The sequence below is a fragment of the Malurus melanocephalus genome, unplaced genomic scaffold (assembly GCF_030028575.1).
Source record: "Malurus melanocephalus ecotype Western Australia unplaced genomic scaffold, MMel_1.1 scaffold_273, whole genome shotgun sequence".
NCBI lineage: Eukaryota > Metazoa > Chordata > Aves > Passeriformes > Maluridae > Malurus > Malurus melanocephalus.
Genome location: NW_026623505.1, coordinates 797,131 through 821,580, shown reverse-complemented (window position 1 = coordinate 821,580; position 24,450 = coordinate 797,131). Strand labels below are relative to the sequence as shown.

The 24,450-nt window shown below is 38.5% G+C and overlaps 1 long non-coding RNA gene across 2 annotated transcripts in view; it reads left to right on the top strand.

Moving 5' to 3' along the window:
• LOC130579424 (uncharacterized) overlaps positions 1 to 24,450 on the top strand; it is a 146,660-nt gene that overhangs the window by 53,396 nt on the left and 68,814 nt on the right. Inside the window, exon 7 of one of the 2 annotated variants that reach the window (XR_008965996.1) lies at positions 3,134 to 3,314. The exons of the other annotated variant lie outside the window; for it this stretch is intronic. This is a non-coding gene — a long non-coding RNA (uncharacterized LOC130579424). The remainder of the gene's footprint in view (positions 1 to 3,133; positions 3,315 to 24,450) is intronic. 2 annotated transcript variants of the gene reach the window in all.

Below are 24,450 nucleotides of genomic sequence, written 5' to 3'. Positions count from 1 at the left end.
CAGGATGAGTTCTGTTATCTGTCATTCTGTCTTCACTCTTTGTACCCTGCTCCTCTGTTCTACTGCACAGGTCACCTAATAAAAGCATAGTTTTACCCACTGTGAGCAATTTTTGTCTTGTTTCTGTAAATTACTGATTAARTTTTTGTTTGTAGCTGCTAGTGCCTCTTCTCAGTGAGGTTAAAATACAAGTTTCTCTTTAGACCATACTAAACACCTTTTTTTCACTTAAGCCTTGTCCATAGCMCAATATTAATATTTTTACCACAGTGTAAACTAGTTGCAGATATGAACTATCATTCTCTCTATTACTCATTTCCACGGTTTGTTAATCTTTGTCAGTAGCACATTAAATAAATAACTGTCTGTCTATCTATTTCAAAATACTTTGCCTGTGGTGATTGCTCATGTTGCTTTGGTTTCTCCCACCAGAGTTACACTGTGCAAGTCTGTTGATCTGTCCTTCCTGTAATAAGGATTTCTTCTGTGTGACCATTCTGTCTCAGCAGTGACAAACATAACAAGAAATAAACTCCATATAGATGTTTTCTGTTTTTCTTGGAAGCCCAGCTTGAAACCACTAACATTTTAAGAAAGGTTGTATTGGCAGTACCACACTAATTTATTTATGAAGCATGCAGACCCAGAACAAAAATGGAAATGTTGTGTAATCAGGATTTTTAGTGAAAGAGTATTCTCTTTTACCTGTATTCATGTATCATACAAAAAGTATTTAGAGCTACTTTAAAATTTAAAACTTTAGAAGATGACTCTTTATACTTTCTCTCTTTAATGTTTAAATTGCACTTTAAATAAGYCTATTCTCATTTAGGAACTTGGGACTAAACCTTTCACTAAAAAATGAGTGAATCAATTTTTAATCAGCTACAATAAATTCATATTGTGCAGTAATTAAAAAGTAAAATTAGTGAAGACAATTTAAAATTCATTAACATTCAGTGAAAAAAATCAATATAATCACAAGCAAAATTGCTCTTTCATTTGTTTGAGTTATGCAAAACTGCATTTTGGAAAAACACTTTGCTGGCTAATATGGGAGAAGATCATAAATAAATCTTTGCACACCCTCTTACTGGAATGTTGATGAATCAGTGCTAGCATTCATTAATATGCTTGAATAATTTTAATCCATGAGWGTTGAAATTTGATATAAATCATGTTTTGCATAAAACTGAACTGTTTTGACACTTGGTGGATTTTGTGTTTGCGTCATTGTCCTGGTGTTACAGCAAGTGCATGTCATATATACCTCTAGGTAGTTATGCTTGTAAAAGATTAGAAAGTTCAGTTGTTAAATGTAGTGCTCATGGTTTGGTATGACAGCTATTCAGGTTTCATAATATAAGACAATCTATTTCATAATTTGCTATTTCAACCTTTCTGCAATGGATAGAGTTGACAGTGGAATATGTGAAACTCCTATTATGTTCTCTGTCCTAGAAAAAACTATATTCAGACACCCCAAACCTTGGCAGGACTTTATCGGTTTAACTCTATTAGTTTCGTATTAACATGTTAGGAAAGTTATCAAAAGCTAAAAGATGAAATGCTTGTAAGTTTTCTGCCTGCTTTTCCTTTTTGGTAGAAAAAAACCCAAACCATAGGGGTGAATGCATATGCTAAGACTTCTCCAAGGTCTATGTGAAAAGGACTTTTTTTTTTTAGGGAAAGTGGTGCTAAGCAAAATGACTAGACATTCTTATTCTTGGATAATGCCAGTTAGGTAGGATTTAATACATGCCTCCAAGAAATATAAAACGTCTTCCTTTGCTCTGCTTTTATGATTAACTCAGAGATTTTATGATTGCTAGTGGCTGCTCTTCCATAAGTTCATGTTCCTTTTGCTTTGAACTTTTTAACATCTTTTTCGCTAACAGGGTGAAAAGCTTCCCGAAGTTCTTTAGCAGTCAGAACTTTTTGACCTTTTAAGCATTTTTAAGATGAGTCAGTGCTAAAGGAAACCAGCACAAAGCAGTAAGATGACATGATAACTCGTGCTTTATCTCAGATTTTGATTGACTGTGTTAATTCAAGGTCAATATAGACTATTAAGGCTATTAAGTCAATAAAATTTGATCTGTTCAATATGTGCTTAAATGATTTTCCATTATACTGAGAATTCCAGGTATCTCTATAAATCAGTGGTTTGTAGCAGCTTTTAAACAGGAGATGGGACCAATTCAGCTCACACTGATATTGATCTAACTAGGAAAATTAGTTGGAGTGGAATTTTGAAAGTCTCAGGGAACATGAAATTTGAATGTGTAACCTGAGTGTKTATTGCTTACTATTTTGAAGACATTCCGTCAGCAATACCACACGTTCCACACATGCTGAGAGCCCTCCTGAGATTTAGTGCCTCTGTCAGGTGTTTCCTGTGGTCACTTGTGCATGTGTAGCTCCAGTGAGAAGTGTACAGGACTGTGCATTGACAAATTCTGTTACCTGTCCATGGGAAGCACAGTCAGGGCAGTGAATTACAGGTGTGTGTGTATGAGGACCACACCTTATGGCACTAAACCTGTGATATCAATGTCATAGAGAAATTGAGYGCTCCTCTGCTGCTCAGGTAAATCTTCCTTTAGTTTGTTCTTCCTTTCAGCTCTCTTGCAATTTGAGAGGATTCTGTCCCACTCTGGATTGTTCTCCAGTCTCTRTAGCTGTGCTCTTCCCTTGCATTCTCATTACCTGCTCGAATTTGGATGCAGCAGGTCAGCTTAGATTAAAGCAGTACTCTGTGAGCACAAGGGTAACCACTATCTTTGGAAAAATGGATGATCCTCTTAATATAAGGGTCAAGACAACACAGGGCAATTAAAAGGACATATTCATTATATGAGTCATTGAGAATGTAATGAACTGCAAAGTCATGGTGCCTTGGAAGACAAATTTCTCAAATTCAYGTCTGGTAATTAGAGAACAAGTCCCTTCTTCTATTATTATTACCAGGCGGCATTTCTGATTCCACAAGATCTTTTCATAGCACTGAAATTCCCTGAGTAATGCTCAAAACTCACAGCAGATTAGCATTCTGCATTTTGTTCTTCATCACATTTGTCTCAGCAGGGTAACCCAGAAGGGAGATAATGAGTGAATCCTTTTGCCTTTGCAGTGTGAGCAGCAGGATGCGTGTCCCGTGTACAGAGAGCATCCATCAAAGGGAATGCAGGGGGGAGAGGCTGCCTGGCCCTGTCAGCTGCATTCCAAAGGCAGGATTTCTGGGAATGATCCACAGGAGAGAGAGCTCAGGCTCCCCAGCCTTCCAGTGCAGGGTGAGGCCTGGCTSAGGCAAGGTAAGGTCTGGGCTCCCTGGGGTGACACGGTGATGCTGGCCACGGGGTGGGACAGACACCCCATAAACACRTCTGCAGAGCAAGGGTCTGTCTCTGAACACCTGGAAATGAAAAAACAAATACTGCCCTAGGTATATTAGGTGGTGATGTGTAAGGAATAATTCCTATGTTAAAGCAATATCTAAAAAAAAAAAAGTAGGGGAAAACAAACCGTCAAGCCTTAGGCTGCTCTATTTTTTATTTATTTATTTATTTAAAATGAGTTGTTTTTTCTTGAGAACTTCTGTTCTGGAACAGCTCACTCAGAAAATCTAACTTATATAAATGAAGTACAAGATAAAGTCCTGTTGGGCAGTAATCTATGATGAAATTAATACTTCATGGGAGGTATGTTAGGATTAATGCTTAGAAATTGGCAGAGGTGCCTAGATCATTTGGCAAATTTGAAATGCCTCATTTTGTGCAAGTGTATGACAAGACAAATTTAAAGGGAGTTCAAGTGGCAGGTTGCTTTATTTTCATTATGGTATTCTTTTTGTAGTAATATCTTCCTGTATAATATTTAATCTAGTAATTATGCATTTTGGAACAGGTCTAAAGAAAGCCAATTAACTGATGATTGATTAATTAGCAGTTAGGGCTAGGGGTGAGAAGTTCTAGGCATGATAAGGGACTTCCAGTTTCTTCCTGTTTCATAGGTAAATGTATTCTGGTGTGCACTAGCACTTTCTCCGAAAGGGTCTAATACTCTGTGTGCACCTGGACCAGTTTTGTTGTTTGTATTATTCATCACTGAATCTTAAATTACTTGAAAAAAGCTCTAAGACATGCTCTAGGAAGACCTGCTTTCTCCCTACAGTTTGGTTTGGGGTTTTTAGGGATTCTTCTTTAATGGCATCCATCCCCTCAAGGTCATTCTCTGAGGAATCTGTGCACTGGAAAATAAAAGCTTTCCTGGAAGGCTGCTGAGAAGAAACGGAGGCAGACGTTTTGCAGCATGAGATCTGGGAAGCAAATATAGACCAGGCAGGCAATACCATGCCTCATGCAGATGTCTCCTTAATGTAAAGCTATTTTCCTGGCTTATGATGAATAATTCAAGATATGGATTAATTCAGTGGGCAATGAAAATATTTTGCTYCTGAGCTGACAGATTATTGGACCATTGGCTGCCTCTGAAATAGTGCTCTAAAGCCTTTTTGATCTGAAAAGATGTGCTTATTATTTGTGTTTCTCAGGTGGAAGAAGATTCTCCATCACTGCTGCCAATGTGTTCATGCATTATTTCATTCACTGCTKCTCCTGCATGTTTTATTCACTGTGGCTCCTGCCATATATTCCTTCTGTCCATGCTTTCTTGCCTGATCACTCAGGGATGGGCTGGCAACCAAACATTTGTGTATATATCTGTCCCAAGCCTTTGGCTTAGGCATTGCAGAAATCAACATTATTGTGCACCCTGAGTATCTGTAAAGTTGCTGTGTATAGGTCCTGAAAGAAAACCCCACAGAMAAAACAGCATCTTGGACAAAGTGCAGTTGAGTGGCTCAAGTATTGTCAGATCAGTGGCAGCAGATTTGTGTAACATCTGTTACCCAGGCAGAGCATAATGGGAACAGCTAAACAGGAATTAACTGTTTGCAAAGGGTCTGAGGGGCAGTGGTGGCTAAAATCAAGAGAACATATCACTGTGTTTAAATGGTGCTTCTGAGATACTCCGTGTGCTGWGGTGGGTAGGTTGGAAGGTTCCTTACACCTTTTGCATACAATTGAGATTTTTAGTCGTRGTGGTGCTGTCCAGAAGCTGAGAAGGGCGAGAGTGGAGGATCTGCAGCAGTGGGAGGTGGATGGGTGAGCAGCTGTAAGGGCTGGTGGCTGCAGCCCCTGGCTCAGATGCTCTGTGGAACTGTGGCTGGAAAGGTGACAGCCCCTCACCCACTGCTTTTAGCCACCAGCATCAATGTATCGAGAAATCTTTATAATRGATTAATAGGTAACAGAATTTTTGGGAAGCACTTATGACTTCTGATAGGAGACTCATGTGTTCATCTGAATAAAGAAATGGCAGATTCTAGAGAAATGTGCTCAGRGTATTGCAGAGGACAACAACAACGAAACTTCCTGAGAATGAATGGAGAAATGAACAGAAGCCACCACTTGTGCAGCTGGGAGTTTGTTTCTGCTAATTTACAATTCTTTTAACAACAGTTTATACTTACTTTGTGGTTTATTTATATGCTTACATTTTTAAACGAATGAATCTATTTTATTTTTCTTTTGTGATTCTCTCTGACTACAATTACACCGTATAAGATATTTTTTTCAGACTGGTAAGAAACAGGGTCGGTACTGCATAAAAGTGCAAAAATTTGCTTGGGAGTATCATGAAGTGTGAAAGAAAGAATCTCCAGCAGGAAAAGTAATACCAGTGAAACATATGTTTGTGCTTGATAAGTAGAAAAGAATTGTTTCTTCAGTGAGTCACTCTTCTTCTCAGGCATGTGGGTGACAGAAGTTTCACAGTTATGATGTAAAATCCAGAAGACTTTGAACTATTTGCTATAAAAGAGGAAATTCTGCAACTCAGGTTTTTTTTTTTTTTTTTCTGGTGTAGTTATCAGCAGCACACAGTTCAATTATCATGGGCGTTACATAAAACAATTGCTGTATTGGAACTATTTTGGGTACAGATGTAATAATTTCTCTGGAAAGAAAAGGCACATCCTCAGGATCGAATTGCTCCATTTTGTGAGTGAGAAGCAACCCTTGTGAAGTGAAAGAAGCAACCCTTGTAAAGTGAAAACACCTCTGAAAGAGCTGGTCTCAAATCTATTCATATGGCTTGGTTCAACCCCTAGTGAAGTCAGTGAGAAGTCTCTGATTGACACCCTCAAGGAATTAGATGCAACAATGTACATCTCAGCTAAGTGTTYCTGCAAAAAAAGATGGTTATTTAGTGTGAAGAAAATGGAAAATGTCTCTTGTAAACAATGAGTTGGAAATACCAAAACAATTCCAACATTTCAGATCTATAGAGCAAAACACTGCATCCTGTTTATTCCTTTCTGGCTACTTGGACTTACCTCGTCATCTGATCCATTTAACTTGGTGGCACATGGCACTAGGTGTCTTGTAGTTTGGCACTTGGGCTGTTTGACAATATCCAAGCAATGTTTTCCTAAAGGTTGGTAGAATATTTACCATATTAGAATATATAATATTAAAATATCAGGTGTTGAGCCAAGCACAGCATGCCTGCCTGTCGTTAGAGCAGCTATGGAGACTCTCCCCAACACACAGTGCAGAATTCCTAAGGGACATTGTAGACATTCCAGGTTGTGGATGGAAAGGAAATCAGGGCTCAGACACAGCCTAAAGGATGTGTTCATCCTAATGCATTAAGGGGTACAAAAATATCAYGTAAATTCTGTATTGGCAAAGTGATTTGAGTGACTCGTGTGTTGCCCACCTTTCCTCCATGAGCTGGCCAGGTACTCAGGCTAATCCTGCCTTCTTTGAGCAGCAGCTTCTAATGAGGCATCACAAAGGTTTTATTTCCTGGTCTCCCTAGGCAAGATGATGAGCTCACATCCCTGAGTGGGAATCTTTGGACAGTTCAGACCCAGTGCTTGCTTTTCTAATCATTGATCTGGCTGAGTGACAGGCAAGAAAAAGGTCAAAACTGACCTGCCATTGTTTCTTACATTTTAACAAAGCTGAAAATGGAGATRTTTTCTATTCTCAGCTTCGAAGATCAAAGTACCTGTTCAATAACTTCAAGTTCTGCCATCCCTTTTTGATCTGTTATCYTTTAGTTGCCTTGAAGGTAATCAATTCTTATCATAGAAGCCCCAGTCTYAGTGTGATGCCTGACATTGTAAAATTGCTTAGCAAAATTACTGAGCTCAGTGGGCTCTATTTCTCTTGTCTTTATACAGACAAATGCTGTTGGCCCCCTAACCTGGACTTGGATCAGGCTGAAAAGGCAAAGCTTCTTTACCTTCCTGAATCCATGTCCTGTGCAATCATTTATTGGAGATTTTTACCTCCTTTCCTGAGAGTTAATATGAAAGCTCTTGCTTTATCATTTCTTTGCTGGCCCAAAATATGTCTTTAATTAGGATTTTAAGATACGATGCTAAACATTTGAGGTTAGTAAAATTCTGGGACATGTTGATGAACTAGAAAATGGAGATAAATGATGTCACCTTTAATAAATGCATTCSAAAATGTAAAGGATAGCTACACAGTTGATGCAATCAAGCTTTTCCAATGTAATAGTGTTTTTAACAAGATTTGGGGCCCAAAATTGACATAGCTGTAATTAAAGTTCTGCATGCTGAGCTACCATGGCATGCATACATCTCTTATTAAGTCTGCTCTACCAAAAAGTTGAAGAAATACACTCTGAAATGTATATTTTTTCAAAGTCAAATATATTTATTGCATGTAGGGATATCAGCACTCAGATAGCTCCTGCAGGAAATGTGACTGGAGTTGGSAAATTAAMMAWTTWMYWAAAAAACTTCTRTTTCATTTGTTATCTGCTGGCAATYATTCACCTCTGTGKTTTTTTTTCTGTTGCATTTATGAAGCTCTGATTAATATGATATGAAATGCTATTCTGCTTATGATATCTGAAAGAAAATAATACTTATAGTGTGAATGCATTTCTGTATCCATCTTTCTGTAACTTTCTACCCTCTTATTTCATTCCCTAGTTTGCAGAAACTTATTTKCTGTTCTGTCCCCTTCCATTTCACATTTTCTCTGCTATGCCTGCTTTCTTATTCTGCATAAATAACCATTATGCTCTGCAGTCATCTAACTTCATTTATATTAGGAATTAATACAAGATACCTCCAGGCTGTCTTCTCACTCGCCAGAACAAAAAAGGAGACTTGCTTCAGCTCCTAATGAATCATTCCTTTTTGGGGCAATACAAAGTGCAGTTCACTGAAATTCCATTAAAATCTTAGATATCCATTAAAAGTGCAAGTGCAAGTGTAATACATTTAAATGCAGAATGGAAGACAGACTGGGTGTATGAAAAATGAATGAGCACTTACAGAAATGATTGTGCTCATTTTCAAACCTCTGAAGGTTACTCTGGAAGAGCTCCAAATGTTGTGACCACAACCACCTCTCAATTTTCASTACTATGGCCTGTCACAGTAATGAACTGGAAAAGGGGAAGCTCACTTGTAGAGTGGCCCCATTGTAGCYTGAATACTGTGTCACCCCAGATCCTTCTGCATGGTCATGTTTGCTCCAGGTTGGTCCCTTTGGTGCTGCCTCTTAACTCCTGCTTCATACTGGATATGCTATCTTAATTTTCTTTCAAGATCYCAAGATTACTTTTAGCTAAGAAAAAGAAAATTTGAATTATAATTTCTATGTTATTCCCCATCTGTGAGCATCAGACCAGTTACATTCCTCTGCATTCATTTCTGGTTTTCCCCCTTTATAAAGGTGTTGCAGTTATTTAAGTACTCTAATAGAAACTCTCCAGAATATATCMGTAAGATTTCAGCTTCCAATTCCATGTGGTTGATTAAATTTGGTTTTACAACTGGAAGTTTWGTCCTTTGTTCAAAGTGGAGCTTTCAATATTCCAATTAAACAATAATAGACTCTGCTATTGTCTTTCCTAGTCCCTTACAGGTAGTCAGGAAATTTTTGATGACTGGGAGAGTGAAGAGACAGGATGCTGATCATTTAGGGGAAAAAAATTTGCCCCACAGAACTGGTTTTGATGAATTCCTCACCTGAAAAAAACAAGGAAGAAAAAGTTTTTGGTTTTTTTTTTTTTTCAATTTTGGTACATTTACACCAACAATATCAAACAGATTTCTGTCTGTCCTATCAATGACAAGTGTCTGCAAGTGACTGGAGGTTGGCAGTCATTGTGTCCTCACAAGTTTCTACYGGATATATGTAATGCATTATGTTATTCAACATTCATTCATGTAATTTTGAGTTGCAAGATGAAATGCTCTATTTGTCAAAATAAAGGCTTATCTCTAGTGTTAAAGTACAAAAGAAAACCAATGCTTCTAGGCCTGGATTCATCCCATCCTGRCGTGCAGGTCTAAAATAGTTCAGATGAATCATGACAAGTGGAGCACAGAGCACATGAATCCCGCATGGTATCCTGCAGCAGCAGATTGCACACCACTAAATTTAGATATCTAAATGTAGGAAAGCAATTTAAATGCCTTGCCATGTCTTCAGCCTGCCTCTCCTTCGCTGCAAAGGCAGCAATTTGCTTCTGGACCATAGAGATTGGGATTTCTCTGCGCCCTGYCCAGTGACAGGACCCGAGGGGATGRCCTGGAGCTGTCTGGGGAGGGTTAGGTTGGGTATCAGGAAAAGRTTCTTTACCCAGAGRGTRTTTGGGCACTGAACAGGCACCCAGGGAATGGGCACAGCACCAGCCTGACACAGCTGAACAAGTGTTTGGACAGTGCTCTCAGCCACAGGAGGATTCTTGGGATGTGCTGTGCAGGGCTTGGTGATCCCTGTGAGTCCCTTYTAACYCACTTGTGSATCCATGAATACCAGCTCAGGGGTGTGAGAAGGAAAGAAACACCCAGCAGCTCCTCCCCAGTTCCAAGTTACTTCAAAAATATTATCACCTCTAACTAACACACTAGAACAGAAAGTAATGAGATAAACCTCTCCTTATTCTTTGTTCTGGAGACAAGCTTTGGTTGTAATATTGAAATAATGCTTTATTTCATACAGGACCTTGTTATTTTGTGTGACATTTTAATCAAACATGCTAAGATGGAAGTGGGAAGGTTTTAAATAATTATGTTTAATTACTTAATCATCATTTAATCAAAATAATCTTCAATGGTAATGATTATCATTGTCAGTCCTTTTCTCACACTTACTTAGATATATCATATTAGTATTAATCTTGATTACTATACTCATTGAAAACTACATTCTAATTTTCTCTTTAAAATCAGCAGTATGCCCCAMGTAAGTGAAGAAACATCTCAAATCATTTCCATGTGTTGATTATRTCTTCAACAAATGTTATAAATAATCCTAAATCCTCTAGCTTTATAAATAAATTCTGTGTATTAACCTATTGTTAATGACCATCAATACATTCATGCATATACATTAATTCCTAGCACTGTCTTTTCATTTAGGGGTATTTAAACCCTGCAAAGTCCATGTGGATGGGTCCAAGGGGTTTGGGGTTTCAGTGTGGGCTGAGTCAGCACGCTCAGGCTATGTCTGGTTGCAGCTGCAGGAGCAGGATCCTGGTGCTTTGTTTGGGTTTTAGAGGCTGCTGAGAAGGGTCCCTGTGGAGTTCTTTGCTCTCTCAGTTTGGCTGCTCCAGGAGCCTGAGCTAAGGCRGTTTAACTTACCTTGGCTGGAGATAATGCATCTCATTAATTCCAAGTCTGGAGTAATTCCTCAAGAATTAGCTGAGATTTTTAGGTAAAAAGACAGAATAAGCGGGGGTGATGATGAACACCTTCCATTTTGCTGTTTCCTAGGGAAGATTGTTGAAAAATCTCTTAGGTAGCACAGCTGAGCATCATCTTCAAAACAGAAGCAGTGTTTGGGTCATGACATTCCCTGCATTTCCTGCTTCAATCCCACTCTCAGCCCTATAGCTGGACTGTGGCTTCAGGGCTCTGACACCTCCAGAAAGGGKTCCCAGTGTCCCTTGGCAGCACAGACACAAAATAGAATTTTCATTTCCATAAAACTGGTACAAATCATTATTAAGATGTCGCAGAGACACAAGTTATTGTGGTTTAAAGTTTGACCTACCGGCAAACAAAACTTGGTTTTATACTTTTCCAACCTTAGTGCAAGCATGGACCAGGTTAAGCCTGTGTTTTACTGTTTCCTGGCAGCTTTGTCAGGTTAGTACTTGATTTCAGAAAGTTCTCATAAAAATATCGCCATAAAAGCTTGTAGTCATTCAATGGGGAAAGGAAAATATACATTCAATTCCTTGGAGCAGCTTTTTATATTCAAGCTGTCAGGATTCATTGGCATGAGTGGAATTCTGGAGGTTCAGATCTCTACTAGAAGAGAACGGTAATAGCAGCAGCAGAACAAGYTATACCTCTCTCTATTTCTTTATTTTAAAGAAAATGGAAGAGAAGTAAAMTAATGCAAACATCCTAAAATGGTCCATWCTTGAATGCTTTTCATCTYTTCCCAGCCTGTATTTATGATCAACAAATGCAGAATTAATATTAGTTCAGGGAAAACAAATACCTGATGTAATCTCCCTATCAATTCCATGCCTGTATTTGCTATTTTATTTTTCTGTGTAGATTTTGTATTGTTTGTATTCTAGAGACTTCCAGTCTATAGAAAGAAGGAAATGGAAATATTTTAAAAAAATAAAAATGATGACACCCAAGAGTTTCATTCCTGTACCAAAAGTCCTTGACAATTGCAGTCACGTCGGGTCCCTTTCAGAGCTGCAAGGGCTGTCACTCATTGCTGCTCTAACCTGGCATTTGAAAGCTTCCAGCTTCCCTCTTGACATCTCCCACTCTGTTTGCCTCGTTCAGCTGTATTCCCTTCACAATAATGTATGGCCCTGAGCAACTCATTCTTTTTATACCTGTATTTAACTTAAGCCATTAAGCTCTGGCATTCTGTGAAATTTGCTGTAATTTTTTCTCTGTGATGAAATGTTATTTAATTAATGCTAAAAGTCTTAAAACATGTTAGTAAAAAGTCAGTGGGATTCTTTCGATTTTCCCTGCAATGCCGTATTAAATGGGAAGAGGTCTTATTATACAACCTTATTTAAAATATGCTAATGAAGATTTCTCTCCTAAAATACACATTTTTCAAATTATCAGGCAGAAGCAGTCTGTATGAAGTAGTTTGTTTTCTTTCACATTTTAAATTAAATGTAATTGGAGCTTGGTCAAAATTGGCTGAAATTGAAAACTCTCTGCCCAGCAATAACTTAATTAAAAACAAATTAAGAGTGGGAGAAYATGTAAGATGCAGAAATGAAAGATGTTCAGTCCTCCAGGAAAAGAAACCCAATCAGGTACTGTAAGGAGAGGAAAAGAAAATACAGTGAGTGCTGCTGTTTGGATATATTTCCTTTTCTCAATTTTGATACAAGGTTTGACTTGATTAAAAAACCTCTTTGGATTTCTGTTGGTGGCCTCTTTTCCTCATCCTTTGGAGGTTAAATGCTTTTGGGCTGCAGTTTAGGCAGTGTTGACACATGATGGACAAGGGCCCCTCAGAGCAGCAGCTGCAGTGGACTCCAGCCAGGGAGGGCAGTGGGAGGACACGAAAATGGTGTGAGCTGAGCAGATCAGGACAGGGGGGACAGCAGGCAATGGAATGTTCTGGAACCTGGCCTCTTGTGACACGAAAATGGTGTGAGCTGAGCAGATCAGGACAGGGGGGACAGCAGGCAATGGAATGTTCTGGAGCCTGGGCTCTTGTGTTAGGTTCTTAGGGCAAGGACTGATTTGATCCTTCTTGCTTCCCATATGCATAGGGGGCATCATGGGCGGTCAGAAAAATTAGAGGCATAACTGCAGACACATCACTGGAACTCCATGGATACGGATGATTTTCCAGAGATCAGCTCCCAGCAGGAATTTTTGTCCCTCTCTGTCTCGTACGTAGACTCAGAGCCTGAGATTAGACTGGCAGGATGGTGAATTCTGTAACCTTGGCATGGCTGTTGGTACTTTGCTTTTCTGACCATCTCTATGGATTCTGGTGCTGTTATGTTCTTGTGAGCACATGGGTAATCCTCACACTGGCAAACAAAGACTGCAGTTACCAAGCAGAGTATGGTTTGTTGAGTTTACCAGAATTTAACAGCTCACAGAGAAGAAAAGTGAATTACTAGTTGGGCAATTAGGAAGTGAATTCTTTTGGGTGGTTGACAGCAGAATTGTGCTCTGTGGCTGCAGAGCCTACAGTAAGCCTTATGAACAAGGCTTAAGTATTTGAGTGTGAAGTCAAATGAAGTAATTCAAAGCTATTGGGCTGCCTGACAGGTCAGCACAGATAGCTACTATATGTATTTGTGCAGCCTGTTACCCTTCCCATCTGAGCAAAGAGGGATTTCAGATCCTCTTTTGATCACTTAAGGAGAAGTGGTTTCCCAGGAGGTCTCATTAAACAGGATTGTTTCAGCATTAGTCACATATTTCTTTAGCAGACCTTTTGGTGGTTGTGGAAATCTCGGTGATGATAGAGCAAACCAGAGGAGATTTCAGCAATWTTGTCCCTACTTAATTAATCTTAGTTGCTGTGCTGGAAGTGCATAGCTGCTAGGGTGATAATAAGAATAAGCAGAAAGTTTTTGTGTAGAAAATGCCCATCCACAAATATCTCAGGATGTCTGCTGCCATATAATTAGACTCTGAAAAGRTTATAAATAGTGTGGTAATTGAGCSACTGTGAAAATAAACAGGAAAAAAAAGAAACCACAAGATAATGATTTTGTGCATCAAATGCAACATTTTGACACAAAATAGAACTCTGCTTTATAAAGTTGTGTTACCAAGGAGAAAACCAGAGCCTGCAAAGATGCAGATGTGTGTGATAGCTTAAAGTGCTCGTGTGACACTGATGCCTCGAAGGTCCATCTGAGACAGATGCTGTGCTCTGCCAGGCTCTGTGTGAACAAAACTCAACAAATGATCTGTCTCTTTACWAAAGATAATGACCCCGGTTCTTTGAGATTTTCATCAAGAATTTATATTGTTATGTAAAGGCAGCAGTTTAAAAGCTAATAATTGAAAAAGGAGGTTCTGAAGGCACTCTTCTTTCCTACAGGCAGCAGAGCGTAAACCTCACTCATTCATAAACCCTGTGCCTGTCTGAACAAGATTTCTGGCTTTCTGTAATTGGGGTAGTGCTTCTTTTACTCACAGCTGGTAAGTTACCAAAAGCAATTTGAATCAATTAGTCTGCCTTTCTGTATGAGATATTTAAATTTCATGTGCTAGTTTCTGAACCAAAGCCAATCTATAATTTATTTGAACTAAATCACTGTTCCCTCAACTTCCTTTGTAGGCCCTTGAATAGTTTCCAGAGTAGCTGCTGACTCTTAAGTARGAATTTAGGCTATGTCAATAAGCTCTTTCCTAGTTTAGAATGAACTTGTTTCTGTACTTCCAGTAGCAGGGCTGGGAAGGCCTAGGGAGCCAAAGTGGTTTTTTTTTGGTCAAAATTAGAATGAACTTTGCTGGTAGCACTAAACATGTTTTGGGGGAATGTGCCCGTTTTSCTTCTAAGATGATGCTGGCATAACATTGATTTGCTTTGAGACAGAAGAGGGACTTCAGGTTCTATTTGCACTGAAAACTGCTGGGAATATTTGTCAGAATATATTTGACAGAAGCTGGTCTGTGTTGCTGAGTTAAAGGCAAGAAGATTTTAGGGAATGATAGATGGGTAAACTGAAGACTTAAGTGTTTCCAGCTGAGAGTTAATATTAGGTGAGGATCTTGTGCCRTGAAAGACTAGAAAAATACAGCACTCAGAGCAACAAGAGATAACACTTGAATTCAGTGAGGTGAATTAAGACATTATCTGATCTGAAAGCTRAAGAACATAAACACTGGGGAGCAAGGGAGCCTTCATGGGAAGGCAGGAAATCTTAAGGCACATGGTTGGGAGAAAAGTCTGGTTGTGCTTCATGTGGCACTGAAGCAGCTGCAGTAATGAGAAAGGTGGGGCTCACTGCAGAATCCTGCAAGGTACATGTGTCCTTCTCACATGCATATATTCTACATGTATATAAAAGGTCCACTATATAATGTATAACATACCTGTATCTTGTATCTGTATGCTGCCACCTTCAGAGGTGACAGACTGTACTGAAACTGGGCTGCTAATTCAATGTYTCTCTTTGTGAAATAGATACAACCTTTTCTCAAAACAGGAATTATGACCTTTGCCTGAAGATAGCAGTGTTTGTTAGTGGCTTTATTAGCAATAAATAAAAACTGTATCACCTTTTTGCTTGCACAGAATCATAAAATATTGTTTATCTGACTTTGGCTGTGGTAAGGAACAACGCATGGACCAAATCATGAAACTCAAGATGTAATGTGTTATGTGTTAACATATTTAGTAGAACAGTTTTATTTATTATATGCCAGAGTCTGGTCTTTGTAAGAAAGAGTGCTAACAGCCTCCATTCTGGTATTGATTTAGAGGAGAAGGGCACCTTTAGAAATGTCAAGGAGTTTCTAGCAAACATGCATTGGTAATGGCTAAATAATTTRAAAATAATCAAGTGAAAGAGGTCCTCAAAGGACTTTTCTAAGAATGTTACTAGGTTCTTGTTAAAAATGGTAGCCCAGATATTTTAATTTCCTTTTAAAGCTTCCTAAARGGAGCTTTTATTTCCTCTGATGAGAGACATTTGAAAGGAAACTTGAGTGATAGTTGTGACAAACAAGGCAAAATTTTTGATTTTGTGAGCATGTCTTTGCATGACTATGATTTTAATCTGTCACTATCAAATGATATCAGCAGGTTATCCTTATAAAAGCTTGGGCAGTCGCAGTTAGAAACTTCTGTAATGAACTCCGAGAACTTGTAATGCTGCTCATCCTTCCTGCCTGACAGTGAGGTATTCTAAGATTTTATTCCCATTTGCTCCCATTGAAGGGGTAGTGGCTAATGTGAAAAGGAAAATGAATGCTTTGTCCCCTCATGCTTTGAGGCATTTCCTATCAGTGATTCCAGCTGTCATGGTTTGGCTGATGTTAGATTACCACTCTTCTCCAGTGTATTTGTCTCAGTGTGTTCCTGAGAAGAATAAAATACTCTTAAGGGTAAGACAGCYAAGAAATATCACTACATTTATGGTTTAGAGAAATGCTCTCAAGACAGCTGAGSAATGGGAGATTAAAAATACAATGCATTMTTTTYAAAGTTATTATGAGAAACTTGGGGTTTTAACAACAAGCAGTGGACAGGGGAGTGCAGTTTTGCCTTTTTCAGCCAGGCAGTTCAGTTCCACAAGGACTGGTGAGTGCCAGATGGTGCTGCTGTGGTTTTACAGCAAAAGAGGAACTTGTCCTTTTGGTTTACAGGCAGTCAGTCTTTCAGTGGCGACTCAGCCTCAAGTCCTCCCTCAATTCATACACTCATTAATTAAGAAAGATTTTGAAAGTGCCTTTTTCATTGTGACAGCTCAGCTTGTCAGAGAAGTGCTCTCACTTCAGACATATCTCCCTTCTGAAAAGGTGGGATGAAAGCACATTTAGATTAAAAGTCCTTTGGTTTTCTTTTTCTTCCTTCAGAACCCAGGTTATAATCAGCTCTGGTTCATGGGTAGCACTGGTTACATGGAGAGCCCTGGAGCAGATGGCTGGAACACAGGGATTGATAGGTGCCATTGTCAAACTATTTAATYCTTTTTAATTTCAGCTTGTCCCCCTCTAAACCAGAAGGATAAGGGTCAGGTATTTATCCTTCTTCATTATGTATTATCATTAAATTGCCATAAATGTTCTCAGTGAGTATGTGTATGCCCTGAGTTACTCAAGAGGGTTTTTTGGTTTGGGATTTTATTTTTTTTTTTAATGTGAAATTATGTATCTTTTTTGTTAGGAAAAAAATCATGTGCATAGAAAATGGCTCAAAGACAGTGTGGAGTGGAGAGCCTGGGGATGACTCCGGATGAATCCTCAGCTCGTGGGAAAAGCTGCTGAACAGCAGTTCTGAAGAAACAGGCTGGAAATTAGGCAGGCAAATAGCATCACAACCATGGGCCCGGGGCAGAGAAAGGGTCAGACCTCAAATAGGATTGAAATTCAATAAGGACATAAAACATGCATCATTTTTGCTGCTCTGTCTATCAGAACTGCTTTCKTACTCATTTGCATTTAATGGGTACAGCCTTAGAAATATTGCAACATAAAAACCATGACACCTTCAGTCCCATGGCAATTAAATGTTCATTAACAAATCTGTATCTTATCCTAATTCACTGTTGCCATGCATGAGCAGCAGGTGAATGTATCATCTGGCTTGTTATGATAGTGTTTAAAAGAAATGTCACATCTACTTTTCAAGTAATTTTTCTTATTAGGTTTTGAATACAAACCAAGCATTAAGCTTGGCTGCAACACTTTGTGGGAAGGAGCAATGGAAGAAATCAGGTGAATTTTCGATCCAGTTCAAGGTTGCTAGAGGTTCTAAAGCTGAACAGAAGGGGGAAATGAATGAAAACTCACTCACTTTGTCAAGTTCCTCAGTCTAGCTGGTGAAGATCAGTAGGCTCACTTGGATTTCAAACAATGTCTGCATGAAATTGCAGGGGGCATTGAATATTGGAAAATACTGTGGAAAACTCAAGCACTTAATTGTGTCTGTTTAAGGAATCCCAAAGAACTGTGGAAGAAATGAATGTGAATATAAATACATGGCTAAATTTMATCATTATTGTGTAATGTGGCACTAGATGTTCTGTTGGCCTAGAATGTAGAACATACAATGCAAGACAGCTTTGGTCCAAAAGATTGTGTGATGTATAAAATAAAACATCACCAGAGGAATGGAACAAGCTAAGAGATACAGACTGAGTGGAGGACAGGTTAAAAACCTGCTAGAGGTTTTTAGGTACCGTTCATTGCCACTCAGGTGCATCAGTCACAGCTTGCCAGTTGTGTTTAAAGTGAACTCTTTTAACAATCCACATGCTGCAGCTGCTGGGAAATGGTACATGAAGCAGAGAAACCTGTAATCCTTCTCTTTCAATTGAAAGCTGCTATWTTAATATCAGTTCTTACTATGCTCATGTTATTGTTATTGGTATGAATGAACAAATGAACAAATCCTAATTGGTTTAAAATCACATTAGCCTGACAACCTTGATCATTGGAGAGCTGCAAATTAATGATTTACAAGCAGTTAATTTGTTCCTTCTGGGAAGATGTGAAAACTATTGTTTTCCAGATTGCAATCTATTAGAATCTGGCTAAGATTAACATCTAAAATGAATGAGTTTGCTGTAGAGATGAATTAGTATGTGGTGTGATTATGTATACACTTAACAAATCAAAGGAGAGGWGACATTGCAATATTTTAATATATTAATTCTTCTTCCAGAAAGGGAATAGTGTGGAGGTCTGTGAGAATGAGAGCTTCTCCTGCAGGCACAGAAAGCCACAGTGGCTCAGAGTATGTGGCTGTAATGGGGAGAAATTCCCATTGTTTTCTTCCTGGGGGTAAAGTTCGGGGGATGAGATGGAGTATTTGCACTTGGGTCTCAGTCACAGAAATCTTCAAATGTGACTTTAATTATTGGATGTTGCTGCTCACACCCTTGACCCTTTATTTCATTCCTGTTTGTACCCAATGGTAATAAAAGCTTGGTTAAATCATCTGCAGGAGTCCTAAAGTAAGGRAGCAAACCCTGAGAGAAGGATTTTTTTTCAAAAACATCCAAATAAAATCCAGAAGATCCTTAAAATACATTAGACAGACTAACCACAAATCTTGCCTTCACTTCCTTGTGCTGCTAAAATTGTTACTGGCAATAAAGATTGATACCTCTGATACTTCTGATRCTTCTCTTTTCTGCTTATATTCACATTTCTGGCATAATTAGATCCTTGAGTGTCTGTTTTTGTCACGRAGCCATGGCAATTGCCTTTAGTTTTTATTGTCTTATGACTACATATAAAAGAAGTAATTGAGGGTAAGGTAGCACGGAGATTCCAATATCACTATCAYAAAATATGAATGGCACCAAGGTGGTTTATATTCCTCAGTTTGCAGTTGGCCTCAATGCTTGRAAGAAATAAATATGTTGGATAAGTACTGAAATGAATAGGAAAGAGAAAGATTTGGARAAATGAAATAAACATGGAATGATAGTAGAGTATAAGATTCTTTTAAATAAATGTTAATCCATGTAAATTTGTGTGGCAAAAAAACCCCACTAGATAAAAAATACAAAACAAGAAAACCACAAACAGCAGCAGATCAAAACCAAATCCCAAGTGTTCCTTGCTCTGCATAGATGATTATTTAAAAATTCTGAGCAGACATGGGCATATATGAATTGACTTCTGAGAATATTGACTTGGCTTCATTTACTTGTGTTATATCTATAATTGAAAGGGGGAGGCAGAACTTCACATGTTGATTCCCTAAAGGACCCATAACAAATGCAATTACTCAGAATCAAAATTGTATTTTAATGTATGATTTGAGCACTGTCTTTAGATGCCATAGGTTGTTAATTATTTGTCTGGTATGATACAGGTGTATAACTCCACTTAAAATKAYCATTATTTTCCATTCATGTTTTCATAATTGGATAAAATATTTTGGCAGGAACATCTGAAACTTTAAAAGACAGTTAAAAAGTACTTTTCAAAGATCCTAGATTTAGCCTGAATTTTTGGAACCATTCAACAGATTCTYAGGATCCTGAGGCTTGCAAACTGATTCAGAAATAGAACAGGGAAGTTCTTTAGACTTTTGATTTAATTATTATGTGGGAAGAAGTAATTTTACAAWTTGTTTAATTTTATTTGTTTGAAGTGGAAAGTTTGGACTTCTGAAGTTTCTTACACAGTCTATAYTGCTTGATTTGCAAACAGGTGTTGTTGCTAAGATACAAAGCAATGAGCAATCTTTGTTAATGTACTGATACATTTTTAGAATTTTAAGTTTTTTTACTCTATGTTACCACTTAGAATAACAGCTAATTCTAAAAACAASTTCTAATTTGGGTGTTTTATGAAAAGTATCCTTAATAGAAGTATATGAGAAGTAAATGTAGGAATGCAGAATAATCTGAATTTCTCATTCCAGCTGGTGGGGGCTGTCCCTGATGTCTGAGTGCCCCTTCACACACACAAACCAAACTCTGCATGTCAGGAACAGTGCACAGCTCTCAGTCAGGAGCAGCTCCTTGCCTGTTTCCCCATGCTGCAGAGCTCCCTGCAGGTGCTCCAGAGCTGCTGGGACAGGGGAGAGGGGAGACTGGACCAGTGGGGTGGATGGACAGCSTGGTGGCCACTGTGCCCTGGCAGGAGCGGTGGCACCAATGTGACCTGGCTGCCCTGCCCCAGGAGAGACGGGGAGGAGCAAGGAAAATGGAAATTGTGATTTGTGTGCTATAGGGCTCTATCTAACTCTGCATTTGTGAGATCATATCTACTGCAAATGCAGCACTGAACAATCCACTGCTGTCACTGTCACAGCACAGTGACTGGGCCATCCTGGTGTTTTGTCCAGGGACTCAGAGCTACCAATTGAATACTGGAAGGACGTAGAAATGATTCTTTAAATACTCTGAAATGCTGTCATTTTGTCATCTTGTTTGTAACAAGTTCATGTGCAGTCAGCACCTATGGAGGAGATGGAAATTGAGCTCTGTCGTACAATTTAACACTGTGTCTGAAAACAATGTGCCTTCCCAAATCCTGAACAGGCACACTTGTCTCATCTTTTACTTCTATTGATGTCCTAGTGGTGGAGCTCGTTCTTTGAGAATTTTTAAACAGAGGCTTTAAGCAATTTCCAAGTGAGGATAATGTGAATTTTTTCAGTGAAGCCTCTTCTTCCACTGAAGTATTTTTGTATAAGTATTTTTTTTTTTTTTAAAGAGGTGAATTTCTGTGGAATGGTTCCACTCCAGTGGAATTCTCTATTTCACTAGAGAATATGATCATATTCTCATAATTCTTAGAATAACTTAATTTCACTGCTTTCTGTAAAGTTCCTGTAGGCACCTAGCAAAACTTGCACTTGCAGGTCTTGGGAGACTGATCTTCCTGAAGTAGCCATTTATGCATCTGGAATGCAAATCCCATGATATATTTAAATTCTCTTATGGCTAAAATCCTGGATCGTGGGAATTGTATTGTAACTAGAGTGTCCAGTCTGTAGGGTGAGGGAGAACTAACACCAAAAGTACAATTCCCACAGAGTCTTAGCCTGTAACTTTCTTTTTAGGAAAAAGGAAAAAAAAAAGTGTATTTGAATGATTTTCAAAGATTTTGGGAGCAGAAAAGAAAATGTATCTCTCTTCATTCCATGTGCAATGGAGAGATGCTTCAGAACATGTTATAAGCACAGTATTTTGTGACCTTGTCTGAAAAAGTCTTTATCTGAATTTGTTACAAGTACAAAACCAAAGCTCCTCTCCCTTATGTTCAGAACATCATTTACTGTCGTTTTCTGCACTGTGTGTTCTGYTGCAGAGCTGACAGCCAGCACTGACAGTACAGGGGCAGTGTGCATATACAACATCAGGAGTTTGTTCTTCACTTTGCATCAACCAAATTACTTCCACACTTGATCTGAAACACAGCAAATTATCAGGGAGTTAAGTTTCCAGTTCTGTCCAGTCTCTGTTTTCCATGTAGGCTGTCAAAATAAATAACAACATCAGATTTCATGAAGGTCTTCTGCAGTTAAATCTCCCTCTCAAAAATGTTTCCTCTTCTAAGATGAGGATAARATAAGAGCATATCAAGTCATTTTTAGGTTATTTGTGTGTTAAAGTAAAGATAAATAGGGGCATTCATTAGGTTTGTTTCAAGGGTGTTTGTTTTTCATACTAGCTCAGCATTAGTTGTTATCTTTAAATACTTCTCATAATCGCTTCTTGCCTAATAATCCCTGATTGCACTTGACTTTTAAGTTTACCCTTCCTGATTAGAAAGCCAGCTTCATCAAGTCAAAAACAGGAGTCAGGAACAAAATTATCATAATGTTAATTGACTTAGGGGAAGGAAAGAAGGTGTGGGGWGGTGTGTGGATGAGAGGAGAGCCTGAGACAGTCTGAAATGGATGCTTCCAACAAGAGCTCCATTTCACTGGTGCCTGGTAYTTCTCAGGTACAGCCACTAGGGAGGAAGATTATCTGCCTTGGACTGCCTGAGCTTGTGCGTGAAAAATGTAAATCTACTTTTCTAGTCCTTTTTCAAATAAATTTCTGTAAGATATACATGTAAATCTTTGGAAGAATTTAAGAAGTGAATTAAAATTGATTCCATGCATTTTCAAGAGGTACATATTAAGGGACAATCTGCCAAGTGTGATGAGTCTTTAAAAAAGCATCAAAAAATCCCAACCCATCCTGTATGTTTTCCTTGAACTTCCAAAAGCTGTTTTTAACATCTCCTTTAGCAGTTGTTCTAAWATTCAGATGAAACTTGTTCGTATTAAGTGAATAGGGTTACTTAACTAAAATATCTTGACTGTCCATTTGCCATTCTCCAGCAATTGTCTAAAATAAATATACCTGCCTTCCACTCTTTGCTGAACATTTTTGTCTCCAGCTTGAGAGGGACTTATTGAAARAGAATAAATTAATTCAGGGGGAAAAAGGCAGAACCCAGCAGCATTTATTACGGCACCTGAAAGTCAGTAGTGCATACTATTTTTTTCTGAAAGTTAATGAAACATATAATTAGAATTCTCCTTCTGATGTTTTTTTAAGTTTTAACTATGAAATGTGTGCACTGTGCAAGCAGAGCTGTTAAGCAGAATTGCTTGGATTCATAGCAATTAGAATACTAAGAAGCACAGATATTTTAGGTCATTTCTGTTTCAAAGTGCTTGAATCCAAAGCTGTTGTCTTTGAAGATAAACAATACATTTGAAACTGTGTACTTCAGGATGGATACTATTGGCATTTTCATTTCCCTGTATTTCTTATTCTCCTCTTGCAAGAAAGAAGAAAGCAGAATGTTTTATAAGTAGACTGAACATAATTTATCCTGCTTCTTCATATGTGGCTAAAAATTTAATTTTTGAAACTTATTATGTAAAACTTCCCTCTAATGAAATTATTATAAGGATACTGGTGCTAATGAGCACGTTAAGGTAGTGCAGACTTTGAGAGACAGAAGGAATAAATCCCATTCTGCCAAATCTCCTTAAAAGTATGGCAGATAAGTGAAAAGAAAACAGAAATGTCCACAGACATCTTCATACACAGTAGCAGTATAAGAATTCCCAAAGATAGTTCAAAACTGTCTCTGTTAAAATMCAGTTATTTTGGAAACCAGAATAATTTCACAAAAAGATGATAACTAAAACACTTAAATTGTAATAATTGCATCTACTTTGTCAAGGTTTTCTGAGTTGCATGAGTTCACAGACCCCCTGAGCCTCCCTTAGTCAGTATAATTTAGTGATTGGTTCAAGAGATATTGAAGGCAGCAATCTGTCCCCAGTTGCTGCTTTTTGGCTGTTCATCCTGTTATGCCTCTTAATTTATAAATAAGAGGGCCAGATGGCAATCTCCTATCATTGCTGCTCTTTTGTTGTCCACATTGAGTTTCAGCTTCTTATACAGATTGAAAACTTGGCTACAATTTTGTTCTTGTCCTCAGGAACTGTTCTTTTTAATTTTAAAATGCAGTTTGTAGCAGTCTGTTTGATTCTAAGTTGTGTGATTCCTGGCTGTAATATCATGTTTCAGGTTGCATTAAACTTGCTGGCATGAAGGCACTGAACCTAGCAGATGCTTTTGGACGTGATGCCCTTTTCAGAGTTTATACCAGCAGAGATTAATCCAAGCTATGGAGAACAGGAATCTGGAAGGGTTTCCTTCACTGTCTTGCCCCGTGCCCCATTTCTCTTTCAGAAATGCTTATAACGCTGAAAACATGTATTTTTAAAATATACATAAAATTTAAATTTCAAATAAATGCACGTGTTCATCAGCTGATGCTGTTCCCCAAGTGAGCCACAATGCTTTATGTTTGTCATGGGAAGAACCATAAGTGGATGAGGTGCTCTGTACCCTGTGATGTGTTGGGTTTTTAAAAACACTGAATTTTCCATCTTCTCTCTTTGCTCACAGATAATCAGGGTTTTACCTAAATGTTGAAGGAAACAACTCCTTTATCAGCCACATGTAAGGAGTGAGCTTTTCCCTGGGCAGGAAGATGTTTTGAGGTGTTCACCAAGCCCTGTGTAGGCTCCCCTCAGGAACGAGGGGCTGTTGGGGTGGGTTTATAGCTCAGTGAGCTCTTGGTGGCGAATTTCAGTGTCCAGAGCAGGTTAAGGGTGTGCCTGGACTTGTCAAGATGGGTCTCTGAATTAAAAAAASTCACTTGGACATCTGATGAATGCCTGTGTTTGTCAAGCCCCAAAATATTCTTGGCTC